This window comes from Aquarana catesbeiana, linkage group LG07 (assembly GCF_042186555.1).
Source record: "Aquarana catesbeiana isolate 2022-GZ linkage group LG07, ASM4218655v1, whole genome shotgun sequence".
Taxonomy (NCBI): Eukaryota; Metazoa; Chordata; class Amphibia; order Anura; family Ranidae; genus Aquarana; species Aquarana catesbeiana.
The window spans coordinates 339,423,321-339,439,757 of NC_133330.1; the positions used below are offsets into that span (position 1 = coordinate 339,423,321).

The 16,437-nt window shown below is 42.3% G+C and overlaps 1 protein-coding gene and 1 long non-coding RNA gene across 2 annotated transcripts in view; one reads left to right on the forward strand and one right to left on the reverse strand.

Moving 5' to 3' along the window:
- LOC141103868 (uncharacterized) overlaps positions 1-10,240 on the reverse strand; it is a 43,281-nt gene extending 33,041 nt beyond the window's left edge. The window contains exon 1 of the long non-coding RNA XR_012235387.1: positions 9,996-10,240. This is a non-coding gene — a long non-coding RNA (uncharacterized lncRNA). The remainder of the gene's footprint in view (positions 1-9,995) is intronic.
- Positions 1-16,437, forward strand: part of PTPRF (protein tyrosine phosphatase receptor type F) — a gene marked incomplete in the record, with an annotated part of 622,098 nt that overhangs the window by 24,230 nt on the left and 581,431 nt on the right.

The window sequence follows — 16,437 nt, forward strand, 5'->3', positions numbered from 1 at the left end:
TTTTAAGTGAAAATTTGGTGTAAGGTGCCCTAGGGAGAAGGTGGTGGTGGTGGGGGGGGGGGTATTTAGCATATTTCAGGACCAAAACTGATAAAGTCTTTGTGAAGCTGAATTAATTTACTGGTGATTTATGTAATATGGGATTAAAAACGTAGATTTCCTTTAAAAAGCAAGTAATTTATACAGATAATGTACTTACTGTGGAGAAAAGTGGTCAGATGGTTTAGAGACCGCAAGAAATACAATAGCGGGAAAACCTCTCTATGGGTAATTAAATAATAGAATAGGATTCCAAATGGTATCCAAAGTTCTTACAGAAGGAGGCAAAGGAAGAAAGGTCTTCATTAACAATTATGTCAGCGGGATTCATATTGTGTTAAAGTGGCTCTAAAGCCTTAACATTTTTAACCTTAATTCATTCTCTGCATTAAGGTAAAAAAAAAAACTTCTGTGTCCAGGATCCCCCCCCCCAGCACCCGCTTATACTTACCTGAACCCAATCTCGATCCAGCACTGTGCACGAAGAGCAGCTGCTCCCTCCGCTCTCTCCCTCCTCACTGGGCAGATTGCTAGCCAGTGGCTCCTGCTGCTGTCAGTCAAATAATAGGACAAAGAGGCAGGGCAAATCCCCACTGTCTGTCTTCATGGAGCTCACACAAGTACCCCTTCCTCTAGCAAGAGGCTTGCTGGGGGGGGTTACTCCAAAACCGGAAGGAGCCAGGAGTGCCGGCGGGGGACCCCAGGAGAGGAGGATCGGAACTGCTCTGTGCAAAAGCATTACACAGAGCAGGTACAGTAAGTAGACATGTTTACTATTTAAAAATGAAATTAAAGGGAAAAAAATACAAAAAAAAAAAAAAGAAAAAAATGTCAAGGTTTAGAATTACAAGGTTTAGAAAACATAGACCTACCATAAGAAATGTATTGATATGTTAAGTGCAGCATTATAGGTAATGTGTCAGTGTAACACTGCCAGGTATTTCTTACCGATTACTGTACTCATCCTGAAAATGCCTTCATCTGCTTTTCTCTGCAGAAAAAGATGTCACCATCTTTGTTCAGGCATCATTCAGGGTCACCATCTGACTTCTGCTCTTCACAAATGTCTGATGCAGATCAGCGCCTGCTGCAGCCTCTCATCTTATAACTTACTATACAGTTATAATGTGGCAGACTGATCACTGGGTCATGTGACCAGCTCTCTTATAGAGCCATCAAATAATACTAAAGATACCAGTCAAATGAAAGTAGATTGTTGTAAGTAGTGAAAAGGTAAGTTGTACTGCCCTCTGATTTTAGGCTAAGTGAAAGCATCTTTTTGATTATTGTTCAAAGACGGAGTTATCCTTTAAAGCGGAACTTAAATATTAAAGTGGAGTTCCACCCACTTTTACAACTCTTCAGTATCCCTCACTAAACTGTGCACTGTAAACGAACTGGATATATATTTTTTTTTTATCAGCACCTACTGTATATCTGCTGTATTCATTTTTCACTTCCTCCTCCCTGGCCGTGGCCCATCACATCATTTCCTGTTTGCAATTTTGTTTGTGTTCTTACACACTGTGACCAGCGCAATACAATGTTACAATAGTAGCACTGCACTACTCTGGAGAAGTGATTGAGATTTTTTTATTTTTTTATATACACATTATGATTGCTTATACCAGTGAATTTCATTGGTATAAGCAACCATTTTTACTGGTTCATTCATTGTCTTTGTTGTGGTTAGCTGTGATTGGCCAAAGCTAATTACATGTTACAGATGGGCAGTGATTGGCCCTGTCTGTACCATGTGATCATTGTGACCAATCACAGCTAGCAACACAATTGTATACAATGGAATGAAAGCAGACATCTATTGTTTACAATTGTCATGTGATCTGCTGTGATTGGCAACAATGATCACATGGTACTGTGTTCAGTTATCGACTGTGTTGGGTGGACACATCCGGTAACAGATTGCACCGCTGTGCTGCTCCAGGGGCCAAGCGCGGGGCACGATCCTGGGAGGACATCATGTCCTCCCAGAACAACGGTCCTCCCGCCCGGCCGTCATTGTGCTATAGGCTGGGCGAGAAGGTGTTAATCCTCTAAGTCCGTTATTCCTGCTGAACTGTTGTGTGGTCACACGGTCTCTCCGTGTTCTTTGGCATCTGCAAGGGAAGATCCCTTCTATTACTCTGCATACTTACAGTGTAAGTCTGTGTCTGGCCAACCCTGATTGGTGCTGTGTTGGTCACATGACTTTAAAAAAAAACAGTTTCAGAAGAGCAATTCAAACCTTTATTGAACATCAAATATGTATTTTTTGTGCAATAATATAGTGTAGGTGGAGTCAAAGATGATTGACACTAGCTTTCATTTTGTTCAGATATATCTGCCTCCAAGGCTCTATTTTTATTTTACAGGCATTAACAATTACATTTGATATATTTAATACTGATTTATATTAAAACTAAGCTTTTTTGTGAGTTTTTTTTTTTTTTAATTATTTTTATTAAGTTTTGAGTTTTTTTGTGAATGTAATCCATCAGCATACTATATCCAGTCCCCACAATGTTTAGCAAAAGAAGGACATGGAGGAGGAGAAGGGAGGGCGTTTGTGTAATTTACCACTGTGTATATGCTTACATGTATGACTTTAGTCAGAAACCATGAAATCAGACCGAGACAGAAGTACAGTTAAATTACGCTTGTTTAATAATAAAAGTAAAAAGAACAAACATAGTCAAAACATAGCCAAAGTTGAGGAACAGCAAGCAGGATCTGGAGCCAGAAGGGATGTCAGCAAAGCCAGTCTTTAAAGAGGGAGTCCAGCTAAATCCACCTAAAAAAAAAATATTAAAAGCCAGCAGCTACAAATACGGCAGCTGCTGACTTTTAATAAATGGCCACTTACCTGTCCCAGGGTCCAGCGATGTCGGCTGCCGCCGCCATCCTAGGTGAGGGAATCAGGAAGTGAAGCGTTGCGGCTTCACTTCCCGGTTCCCTACTGCGCATGCGCGAGTCGCGCTGCGCATCGTAACTGGTCCCCGCTATCTCCTGGGACCTGTGTGTTTCCCAGGAGACAGCGCGGAGGGACAGGAAGAGGCATAGACTCCCGTGGGAGTCTATGCCGGAAGTGGATGCAAATACCTGTCTTTGACAGGTATCTGCAACCCCCTGCCCCCTGAAAGGTGCCAAATGTGACACCGGAGGGGGGGAGGGTTCCGAAAAGCGGAAGTTCAATTTTTGTGTGGAACTCCGCTTTAAACAGGAATGCAGGAGATAGTTTCTTGTGATGTTGACCAAGGCGACGGCAGAGCTCCTCTGGACTGGACAGCTTAAGTAGGCAGGATTGACGAGCAGGATATCATCAGCAGCTGAGTAACTGTGTAGAGAGATGGGAGCTGGCAATTAGCGAACAGCTGAGCGGCCAGCTCAGAGAAGGAAGGGCTAAACCCAGCCCTGACAACTCTATAGTCATGTGGACTGCACAGATAAGAAAAAAGAAGAAATTAAGAGCTTAGAAAGGAACTTAAATAGAGCATGCTCTGTAGAGGACACTAGCGGGTCTACACCATCTCAGCCTGCAGGGGGACACCCCCTCCCCCATGAAGACTCCTGGGATGTATGACATAATTTTGGCCTTGGCCAGAAACCAGGAAGCAACTAAAGAAATGTAAAAAAAAAAACAGTTTAAAACAAGTAAATATAATCTACCTTCCTATCTATTTACTAATGCTAGCAGCATAAGGATTAAGAATAGTTAACGTTGACTGAGGGAGTGTAGTTCTGCTTTAAATCCAGGCGGACTGGATAGCGTTTAACCTTCACTGCAGAACAATGTTTAACCAAACCGTCTGCCGTCGTGCGATAGTTTGTCAGCATCATCCCAGCGGACAATTTTTTTTTTTGTTTCCTTCAGCATTTTATTACATTGGTAGCTGAACGGCAGGCATCTCCCAGCATAGATTCATCCCTCGTCTGCAGTAATGGATGAGCAGGGAGTAGGCACCATTCCACTCACCGGCGGCGCCCCACCGTGGCAATGCCATTTACAGCGTGAGGCAGGATTCAAACCCTTTGCTGAATGATAGATTGAGGCTCCCGGGTCTCCTGGTGCTTTCAGCCTTAAACATCCATGAGATGAATGTTCTCGCCTGCTTTCCGCCTTCCTTGAAGAGAGACATTTTTTGTCACTTCTGGGCTGCACCGAGAGAAGCCGCGCTCTGCTGGGGCCCAGCGAGGAGTCAGTTTAGTGCTTCCGCGAACGTGGCAGCTACAAAGTGCGCGCGGCTGCGTGGAGGGTCACGGTGTCAGTGAATCAGCGGGGCATTGCATTAAATGGTGACTTTATCGCTTATCGACGCTTTAATGCTGAAAGTTAAGAAAAACGAAATTGTTGATTACATAGTACAGCTCAGCGGACATTTTCTGATGTCCTACGGCTTCTGAGCTGCATCATAAAAAAAAGGGTAGAAAACTGCGCTCTGAGACTGTAGATAGCTTCTGGCACTCGCTAGACTTATGCCCCGTACACACGGTCGGACATTGATCGGACATTCCGACAACAAAATCCATGGATTTTTTCCGACGGATGTTGGCTCAAATTTGTCTTGCATACACACGGTCACACAAAGTTGTCGGAAAATCCAATCGTTCTGAACGCGGTCACGTAAAACACGTATGTCGGGACTATAAACGGGGCAATAGCCAATAGCTTTCGTCTCCTAATTTATTCTGAGCATGCGTGGCACTTTGTGCGTCGGATTTGTGTACACACGATCGGAATTTGGGACAACGGATTTTGTTGTCGGAAAATTTTATAGCCTGCTCTCAAACTTTGTGTGTCGGAAATTCCGATGGAAAATGTGTGATGGAGCCCACACACGGTCGGAATTTCCGCCAACAAGGTCCTATCACACATTTTCCGTCGGAAAATCCGACCGTGTGTACAGGGCATTATAGTGCAAACATATAACATTTATATTGTGTATAAATGTGAAGGAATAATAAAGTGCAATAAACAAGTATTGAAATCAACCAATATGGCAATTGAGTCATTCGGCTGGTATAATGCATATAAAATTCAAAATGCAAAGTCCATCAACAAAAAAAATTAAGCAAAATAAAGTGATGGAAAACCGTGCTATAATCAATCAATCAATAATCAACACTAAAAGTTTATAAATGCATAAACGATCAATAAAAAAATAGTCCACCATGAAATTGAAATCCTTGAAGGTGACGACACCCATGTGAGAACACAGTAGAATAAAAAAATGGATTTTGGGGAGATAATATATTGTAAGAATACGAGGGCCCATTGGAATTAGATACAATTTTCTTTTTTGTATAAAATTGAATCCTTAAAACCTTCATCTATGATTTTTCCTAAATCTCTTTTAAACTTAACCACCCCCCCTTGTCGGCCGGGCACATTTTATTGTTTAATTTTCATTTATTTATAGTTTATTTATTGCTCCTTTTATATATATATATATATATATATATATATATATATATATATATATATATATATATATATATATATATATATATATATATATATATTATTTATTAGTTTTTTTCTAATATATTTAATTCAATTTTGAAGTCGCCGCAATTTTATTCAAGCTCTTATTGTGTCATTCCACTAGATGGCGCTTCAATGTCCTTGGCGCCCAAATAGGATTGTTTTATGTTATGAATATGTTATTTTATTCCACATTTGAGATCACCATTATTGGCTTATACGTACAAGAGCTAGGCTGGCTTCTGGCTGTTTAGTTTTAATGTACTTTATAGGATTTGTAATAAGGGATTGTTTTATGCATCCTATGGGATGTTTGTGTCCACAATGAGGCTTGGAGGACATGGTCAATCTCAGGGGTCTTCAAACTATGGCCCTCCAGTTGTAAAGGAACTACAATTCCCATCATGCCTAGTTATGTTTGTGAATGTCAGAGTTTTACAATGCCTCATGGGATGTGTAGTTCCACAGCAGCTGGAGGGCCGTAGTTTGAAGATCCCTGGTCTATCTACATGGCAGTTCTTCCAGAGGGGGTACGTGAATGTTTCAGTTCCATTTTGATTGTACGCCCCCCCCCCGTCCCCATGGCATAGCCAATAAGTATCCGGGACTGTATGATGGAATTGGTGGAGGGCGGAGGGGCACCTATACCACCTGGTGACGAGTTTAAACCATTTTTCCTGTATCTTGGTTGCCAATGACAATTTGTGTGTCAGAGTAAAGCACTTTTCCCAACCTGAAAGAGCACAATTGATTTGGCGTTCCTTTTCCCAGGTTAGTGTCTAAGCAGAGGGGGTCAGGCATGATGGCACTTATAAAGATTCTATGCATTAAGGTGAAAAACCTTTTGTAGTGCAGCAGCCTCCCAGAGCCCCCCTTTTACTTACCTGAACCCGATCGTTCCAGCGACGAGCAGAGGAGCTCCTGCCTCTGTCTCGGGTCCTCATTGGCTGGATTGATAGCAGCAAGAGCACTGGCTCCCGCTGCTGTGAATCAAAGCTAGTGACACGGGAGCTAGGGGGCGGGGCCAAGTCATGCTGTCTGTGTCAATGAACGCAGCGGCGTGCCCACAGGAGTGCCCCCCGGGGAATGCAGGTCTCTGTGGGGGCACTCGAGAAGAGGGGGAGCCAGGAGCTCCACCGGGGGACCCCAGAAGAGGAGGATCAGGGCTTCTCTGTGCATAACCCCTGCACAGAGGAGGTAAGTATAACATGTTTGTTATTTTAAAAATAATAATAAAAAAAAAAAAACCTTGACAACCCCTTTAAGAGATAGTGTGCTTCGGGGGTCTTTCTGTAGGAGGAAAGATTCAAAGGTAGTGGGGTCAGCAGTACTATTAGAGAGCTGGTCAATGGATCCTGGTATGGCTTTTTTTTAATGATAAAAAGGTACAGCTGTTTACAGAAGGTTACTACTGCAATACATACACAAAAGCTATTAAAGGATTTGTATTTCTGTCCATACAGTCCTTAAATTTAAACAGCACTGCCACCCAGCACAGCTGTCTGCTTTCTCCCACTATCAGCATTATTATTTCACTATACCAAACCTGATTGGCTGCTTGTGCTGCTTCCTACTCTCTGTTCTCCGCTGTATAGACTGTATAGTAGAATGCAAGCGGCCGATACCAAGTCAAATGAAGGTACTTACTCTGCTTGTAATAAAAAATACACTTAATGACGTATTAATGAATACAGAGCTGCATTAATTTGTGTCTTTTATATCTGCCTGGAGTTCAGCTCGAAGAACAATGGAACACTGCTACACTTTATCCAGTTTTATCGAGCAAACAATAGCTGGGTATGATCATGTCTCAGCAGGCAGAACATTAAACACTCACATAGCTTTTGCCGGGCTCAGCCTGAACGGTAGCAACGCCGGCCCGTTAACCAGTTCTGCTCCGGCCGCCAGACGGTTGTATTTTAGAGGACAATGCGCTATACAATTGTTTGTGATTCAGGACCAGAATGCGTGCATGCATAGCGCCTCCTGTGCCGAATACAAAGGAGAGAACGTCCCCAGCAACAATTACCCTTAATGTGTACTTCCTGACAGCACAAAACGCCACCGCGCCATCCTATTGTCATCTGGCTTCTGCCTTAATAATTGCCGTGGAAATAAAGAACCCTTTCCTTTCTATCCTGCCCATCAGTGAAGTATAGAGAGAGAGGCAATGGCAGCTGTTTGCATTAATGTCTGCAAAATAAGGGAGCGGAGGATTTCTTATATTTAAAGGGGAATTGCAGTGCTCAGATGGAAGAATATGTACATGGACGGCAGGGTGGTTTAGTGGCTACCCTTGCAGCTCTGGGATATGGGTTTGAATCCCCCCAGGAACACTGAATACATGGAATCTGTGTGGCTTCCCTCCTACAAACCAAGTTTAGGTAAAAGTTCACCATCAAACTTTTTTTATTTTTATTTTTTAATGTGACAAATCACCCAGCTGGTTGATATAATGTAGCTCGGGTTGCAATGCTCACCTCCTCTCAGACACTGCCCTTCCTGCAGTATTTCTTCTCTGCCACAGGATGCTCGCCATCAGGACTTTATCCTGCAAGGCTGAGGCTTTTTTTGGGGTAATAATATTAGAAAATATAACAAGAATACTTAATTAAAGATGCCTTTTCGTCACGGTGTCCTGCCTGCTTGTGCAGCGTGGCACAGATAATCAGATCAGATGCATGCATGATGCAGCTCTGGAGACAAGACTGAATATTCCAAGTTATAGCTGTCGTATTTAGGACTTGTGTGTAAGGAAATGGTCAACCCCCACTGCAAGCAACATGTTTTATCACGGTTACGTGATAGTTTATGTTTTTGGGGTTGTATTCGAGATGTGCAAAGAGAGATCACACAAATACTTCTAAGTATAACATTTAATTAAGTGATAGCAGATACAGATAACGAATGTAATAATATTAGAAAATATAACAAGAATACTTTACTAAAGATGCCTTTTCGCCACGGAGTCCCGCCCATTTGCATGGCATGGCACAGATAATCAGACTAGAGGCATGCATGGTGCAGGTCTGGAGACAAGACTGAATATTCCAAGATATAGCTGTCATATATAGGACTTGTGTGTAAGGAAATGGTCAACCCCCACTGCAAGCAAAATGACCTTTTAAGGACTTGGTCAGTTTGTAATGACATTCCTTTGATATAAAGTCAGCTAAAGTAACTAGGATATTGGAGGCTTTCTTTGATATTGTGAGACAACTTTAATAAGGAAATATGACATTTCCTCATCATAGACACACCCCTTGACTGCTGAGCTCTGACAGTGCAATGATGCAGAGTGATGGTGCATCATCACATCCTCACTGTATTTTTTCATTGAGGGCCCATTTATACTTCCACATTGCAGTTACATGTGACATCATGAATGGCACCAGAATGCAATTAGGCAATGCACATATGCTGTGACAAAATGCATCATAGTGTGTTGCGTTGCAACATTTGTGGCCCATCTGATTTTCAAGACAAGGCATTGGCAGCTTATTAATTTCAAACAAAAGGCAACTACCCCAACCTATAACTGGCCTTAACAGCAAGGAGCACATGGAAGGGTGATGCACGTCAAACAACGTCAAACAAAAATTTCCAGCTCAACTTACAAACCAGCCTGTAACAAACTGAATTGTCCTGTCTAATGCCCCGTACACACGGTCGGACTTTGTTCGGACATTCCGACAACAAAATCCTAGGATTTTTTCCGACGGATGTTTGCTCAAACTTGTCTTGCATACACACGGTCACACAAAGTTGTCAGAAAATCCGATCGTTCTATACGCGGTGACGTAAAACACGTACGTTGGGACTATAAACGGGGCAGTGGCCAATAGCTTTCATCTCTTTATTTATTCTGAGCATGCGTGGCACTTTGTCCGTCGGATTTGTGTACACACGATAGGAATTTCCGACAACGGATTTTGTTGTCAGAAAATTTTATCTCCTGCTCTCCAACTTTGTGTGTCGGAAAATCCGATGGAAAATGTCCAATGGAGCCCACACACGGTCGGAATTTCCGACAACACGCTCCGATCGGACATTTTCCATCGGAAAATCCGACCGTGTGTACGGGGCATAACAGTTCACGTTAAAAACAGGGGTTTAGTTTACACACATTTGCAAATATATGCGTAAGCTGCAGAGGCCACCCCAGTATTATCTGCAGTCCTAACTCTGTAAATTTTGAGAGCCTCCACAGTAGGAGCGCGTATATTAAGATGGATAGATTGAGGGCAGGTATGCCTGGAGGGAGCCCACAACTCCTTATAGGCACAGGGAGGCACCAGACACCCAGCAAATAGCACAATGGCAGCAGAGGTGTCCAGCATGCCCCCTCACCAAATAACTAATGGTGCAAACAAACGGAAACTGCCCCAACTCGTAAATGGCCTTAAAAGCAAGAAGCACATGGAAGGGCAACGCATGTCAAACAACAACAAAGAAAATTCTCAGCTTAACTTACCAGCCAGCTGATTCATTTCAGTGGGTTAACTTGACGCAACCAACGTTAACATCCTGCAGAATGTAAATGGGTCTCAAAAGGTTTCTTTTCAAGCAGCCAGTGGGGAACAGTCAGAAGTGTTGCGGCCGCCACATAGTACAATTTAGGAGGTTTTATTGGATGAGAGTTCACCGTCCAGATCCGCAGATTGACATCTGTGATTACAGCCAGCGGGGAGTCATCTGGGTTCATGTTTGGACGGCTGGAAATGTGCGATAGCATTATCACCTTTTCCGAGAAAGAGTGACACGAGTTGATGGTTTTCGTACTTTGATACTTGGCGAGGAGAAGAACAGACCGCAGGCCTCGCGGAACATCCTCCCGAACGATGAGATGAGAAACTGCTCCCTGTTTCCTTTTCTTTGCTGGCGGAGTAAACCTTAAAAGCCTAAAACAAACGAGTTTAATTATTGCAATTTATAGAGAAGAGAGCTCGGCTGTGAGCACTGTAACTGGATAATAAAGTGTAAATTTTATTGGCCACGGCGTGCATGTTTAGAAATTAAAGCTCACTTTGTGGATTGTCTATTAATGTAACGGCAATGCTTGTGGGTCCCCTGGCACCTCTGGGACTTTGGCTGGGTTTGGATTTGTCGTATGCTGGGACTATTTTAAAAACGCAAAATGGAGTCCCTCTTTTATCAGCCTTGGATGCCTGGTTTTGGTTAAAGTGATATTCTTAAAGGCATGGCCAGATCTAGGGGGCTGCTGTGCCATCCCCAAAACCAACGGCCCCACCCTTAACCTCCACCCCCAGACGCTGTGCCTGGCCACTGAACGCCTTCTCCCAGGACCAGGACAAGGAGGGAACTGCCTCATCTACTACTGACCTTTGAACTCCCAGATTTACTACGGACTGCTGCCCTCTGCCTTGTTGACCCCTGCCCTGCTGACCCCTGTACATTGGTATACAAACTGCTAACCCTATCTTTTGCCCTGCTAACCCCCTGTACACTGCTTTGCTGACCTCCTATCCTCTGCCTACCCTGAAATTCTTTACTGCACCCCACGTTAGGCAGGCTATATTCAGTCCTTCTTAAAGGGTGATTTTAGTCAGAGACATCAGATTTATACATCTATATACAGTATGTAGATATATACATCTACCAGTTCCCCATTGTCCCTGTGTGACCAGGAGTTGTCTGTCAGGGCGAGGCCCCTGCTATTTATGAGCAGCTCTTTTCTTTCAGTGCACAGAAGCTGCTCAGCTGTCAGTTAATTTACCAGCCACTCGTTTCCTCAGTGACTCACCTGCTTACCATTAACCTGCCTCATTAGTCCAGCCTATAGCCAGCCCCTTTTGCTATTTAAACAGCTTTGCTCATTTCCTCCTTGCCCTTGGGTGGTCTATGATCTCCAGTGTGTTCCTGCCTGTGTTCCTATTTATGACTTGGCCTGGCTGACTTCTCTTCCGATACCTGTTCCTGATTTTGCTCCTGACTATGCTGACCTCTGGTTTCCTGACCCCAGCTCGTCTGATTACCTGCTTTGGAATCCAAACCCTGGCTTCGGTTTTTTACTACTTTCCTGAAATGTGTTATTTTTTGCTATTGCATTTAGGGTGTGATTTTAACTGCACTTTCTGTCGCCACCTGGTTTGTGGCCATAGTGCTGGAGGTGAGAGATTGAGTCCCAACACAAAGTAATGCATATATGTGGCAGCATGAAATAAAGCCCATCTCTGTGCTACAACATATATGCATACCACCAGTGTTGAGGAATTAAAGTGGACCTGTCAGTACAAGTCTGCACAAATCACTTCCTGACATGCCACAATATACAGCAACTATATAAAGAAGCTCCACCTTTTATCATTAAAAAGCAACCCTTGAGTTCCAGTCAGTGACTTTGTCTTGGCTGAGATGATGTCATCTGTATGTTGCAGTCAGGAGAAAAGATTTCCTTAGTCTTCTCTTCTACCTTGGTATTAAAGTAACAGGATGAAATGCTGCAGAAGGAGCGGATCCATATCAGACAATTGTGAGCACAGCCACGAACTGCATAGGCACCAGGATTTTCATGGCTGACCCAGCATCTCAGTCCAGGAAGTAGATGGTGAACCTGGATAATGCCCGAACAAAGATGGCTCCATCTTTCTGTAGAGATAAGTAGATAATGGCATTGTCATGGGGAGTTCCATGATCTCTGTGGGAGGTAAACCTGGGAAGTGCTACAATGAAACATTCCTTAACATGAAAAAAAGTATGAAAGTATCTCATGCTAGGTCTACTTTACCCTATATGTATAGGAACAACAAAATCCATTGGGCTTTGTCAAGTGCCTGGACCACATCAGAGTCACATCTTAGAGTCGAAGAAGCCCATACACATCGGGCTGGTCATGTGCTGCTCCTCCTCTCTCTCAGTTCCAAGGAATCCTCCGCTCGCACCACCCACCTCACCTGAGTTGCTCTATATGCCTGCACTGGCGACATACCCGCTGCTGCTGAAATGTGACACATTTAATTTGTGGCAAAAGATTCCTAGAGCACTATGGGGTAGCTAAAATACAGAAGTTGCATCTGTCTATCTATCTATCTATCTATCTATCTATCTATCTATCTATCTATCTATCTATCTATCTATCTATCTATCTATCTATCTATCTATCTATCTATCTATCTATCTATCTATCTATCATACCTATCTGCCTCTCTCTGTACAGTATACTAAATATATTTATCTCTCTTTAACTCACTCTCTACCTCTCTTTATTTCTTTCTCTCTCCCTCTCTTTTTCTCTTGATTTATTATCGATTTATTTAGTGACATAAAATGGCATAGTGAGATGGAAGTATTGGTATCTCAATGGCCGGATGATTGACATGCTGTCAAAATCAACATCATGGCGGGTGAGATGGAGACAATGATGTGACTCAGAACTCCCTCAGGCTCCAGTCCTGAACAACAAGATACTAAAAATGTGTCAATGTACCCAGCATTGTGTTCCGCATCCAGCGCTTCCCACACACAGCACATTATTTTGCTGCGGTCATTACTGGACACAAATTAACCATACAACATTCAGTATGTAGAGAACAGCAGAAAATAAACAACACTAGCAATAGAAAAAAAAACAGTTCACTGTGTCCAGACAGATCAATGCACTTCTAGGACATGAAATATGAAGCTGATGGAGCTACAGATATGAGAAACTGCAGTTGAGAGTTGGGTTCAGACACAACCACTATTTTGGAAACATGATGGGATTTGGCTGCTGGGTGTGATCTTTCTTTCTTTCTTTCTTTCTTTCTTTCTTTCTTTCTTTCTTTCTTTCTTTCTTTCTTTCTTTCTTTCTTTCTTTCTTTCTTTCTTTCTTTTTCCTTCTCTCTTTCTCTTTCATTCTCTCATGGGTAGTCTTCTTTTTATTTTACCGATTTTCTTCTCTTTCTCTAGTTCTGTTTTTTCTTTCCTTATACTGTTTCACCTTTCCCCTTTTCTCTGACTTTCCTTTAATCCCATGTTTTCCTCATCTCCCCTATCCCCACTCTCTTTTCTCTTCCTTTTATTTATGTGCCTCTCCTTTTTTCCTCCTCTCTTCTCTTCCTTTTCCATTCTCCCTTCTCCCTACATCCCCCCCTTTTCCATCTCTTCTTGTTTCCATTTTTTTTCTTTTCTCTTCTTCCCTCTCTTTACTTCCCTTCTCCTCTGTTCTCTCTCTCTCTCTCTCTCTCTCTATCTTCCCTCTCTTCCCTTCTCCTCTGTTCTGTCTTTCTTTTCTCTCTCTCTCTCCCCCCTCTCTCTCTCTCTCCCCCCTCTCTCTCCCCCCCCCTCTCCTCCCCTCCCTCTCTCTTTCTCTCTCTGTCTCTCTCCTTCTCTCTTTCTTTCTCTAGTATGGTAGGAAACCACAAGGGGCATAGCAAGTGCTTTACAGTTTGTCACTGTTATATAGATGAATAAAGCTAATAAAAATATGGCCCATAGTGGGTGATTTTACAGCAGACCTATAGACAGCAATACTCATTGTTTGGAAGGCCTTGGCTGCAGTCCAAAACCATTTCCCAGAACCCCGCTGGACTGAAGATAAGCTGTGATAACACTCAGCCGTGTGAAACTGTTATGTTATGTCAAGCTGGAGTGTTCTATCCCATCCGCCTGCTTGGTGTGTTGACATGGACAAGTGCAGCTTCCATTTTTTTTGGGGGGGTTGAGGGATGTGAGACGATCCCGGAGGAACAGCCACATAATCTAGATGGCAACTCATCTCCTCATAGAATGTTAATAGATTGGTTTGGCAAGAACGATTCTTCATGAATCCATTCTGATTACTGCTAATGATACCGTTTTAATTACTAAAATCTTATATATAGTCCCTTATCATCCCCTCCAAGAGCTTGCATACTATTGATGTTAGGCTAACTGGTCTGTTATTCCAAGGGATGTATTTTGGCCCTTTTTTAAATATTGGAGCTACATTGGCTTTTCTCCAATCCGCTGGTACCATTCCAGTCAGTAGACTGTCAGTAAAAATTAGGAACAATGGTCTGGCAATTACTTGACTGAGTTCCCCCAGGACCCTCGGGTGCAAGCCATCTGGTCCCGGTGACTTATTAATGTTAAGTTTTCCAAGTCTATTTCTAATTCTGATCTCTGTTCGCCATGAGGGTGCTTCCTGTGATGTGTCATGAGGATAAACACTGCAGTCTTGGTTAGTGAAGCCCCCCAATTCCCTCTTGAACACTGAGAAGAAAAAACAAAACAAAACCTTTGCCATCTCCCCATCCTTTGTAACCAGATTTCCTTCCTCATTCTTTATGGGGTCAATATGGTCTGTCCTCCTTTTTTTACTGTTTATATACTTAAATAATTTCTTGGGATTTTTTTTACTCTCCTCCGCTATGTGTCTTTCGTGTTCTATCTTAGCTACCCTAATTGCACCCTTATATTTCTTGTTGCATTCTTTGTAAAGTCTGAATGCTGATGATGATCTCTCAGCCTTGTATTTTTTGAAGGCCTTCTCCTTTGCTTTTATATGCATTTTTACATTGGAGTTAAGCCATTCAGGACTTTTGTATCTATGTTAGTCAAAGAAATTGGTCGATAGTTGTTACATAGTGTGTGATCTTTCTCTGGTTTTGGAATTAATACAATATGAGCTTCTGTACTTTGTGGTACAAAAGTTTGTGTACTGGATATAGAGTTATATGTTTTTTTTAAGAATAGGTATAATTATATCCTGGAATGTCTTGTAGAATCTGGAAGTGTATCCATCCATTCCTGGGCTTTTCCCCAGGACCAGTTCAGAAATAGCTTGTTGATTCTCTTCTGATGAGATTTCTTTTTCCAAATCCTCAATTGTTTCTCTAGGGAACGTAAGTAAGGCTGTTTCCTTTATATATTTACTAATCTCTTCCCCCTTCTTTTCCTTTTCTTTATTCCTTTGTTGTATGTTTATATTATACAATTTAGAATAATATGTATGAAAAGTTTTAGATATTTCTATTGGGTCGTAAGTCAAATCCCCATTTGTTTTTAAAATTTTTGCTATGGCGGTCATGGGCTGTTGATTTTTTAGTGTTTTAGCCAATATTTTCCCAGTTTTATTTCCATATTGATACCATTGTGTACTATTTTTATCCCTTAATCGAAGGGCCTCCTCATAAAGCACGGCTTGTAGTTCCATTCGTTTGTTTTTTAAAATTATTTTATTTAATGAATTAAGGCTCTGTTTATGTTTTTTTCCAGGACTTTTGTTCGCTCTTTTAAATTTATTTCCCAATGGGGTGCACTGGCTAATGCCCTTATTCAATATGCTCTTAAAGAAAACACATTTTTTCTCCGTGTTCTTTGTTCCCAAGATTTTATCCCAATTTATATCTTCTAGCAAGGTTTGTAGTTTGGGGAAGTTTGCTCCTTTTAAATCCAATGTCTTTGTATCACCCTTATGTTTCCTATTTGTGTGATTTATACTGAAGCTAATTGACCTATGATCACTGTTTCCTAAATTGCCCCTTATTTCTACATCCGTGATCAGGTCTGTATTGTTGGTAATCAGTAGGTCTAGTAATGCTTTGTTTCTAGTTTGTGCGTCTACCATCTGACTCATGAAATTATCCTGCAAGACATCTAGGAACTGGCGAGCCTTAAACAAATGTGAGGTTCCTTCCGCCCAGTCTATGTCTGGATAATTAAAATCCCCCATTATGATCACACTTCCCATCCTTGCTGCTAATCCAAATTGTGATAGGAGGTCCATCTCCGCCTTCTCCCTCAGGTTAGGGGGCCTATAGCATACTTCCAGTATTATTTTCCCCTTAGTTTCATCCCTTTGGAGCTCTACCCATAAGGATTCCACCTCCTCCCTAGCTCCCTCAGTGATGTCATCTCTCACATTCACTTGTACATTATTCTTGATATACAGGCATATCCCTCCCCCTTTCTTACCCTCTCTATCCCTGCGATAA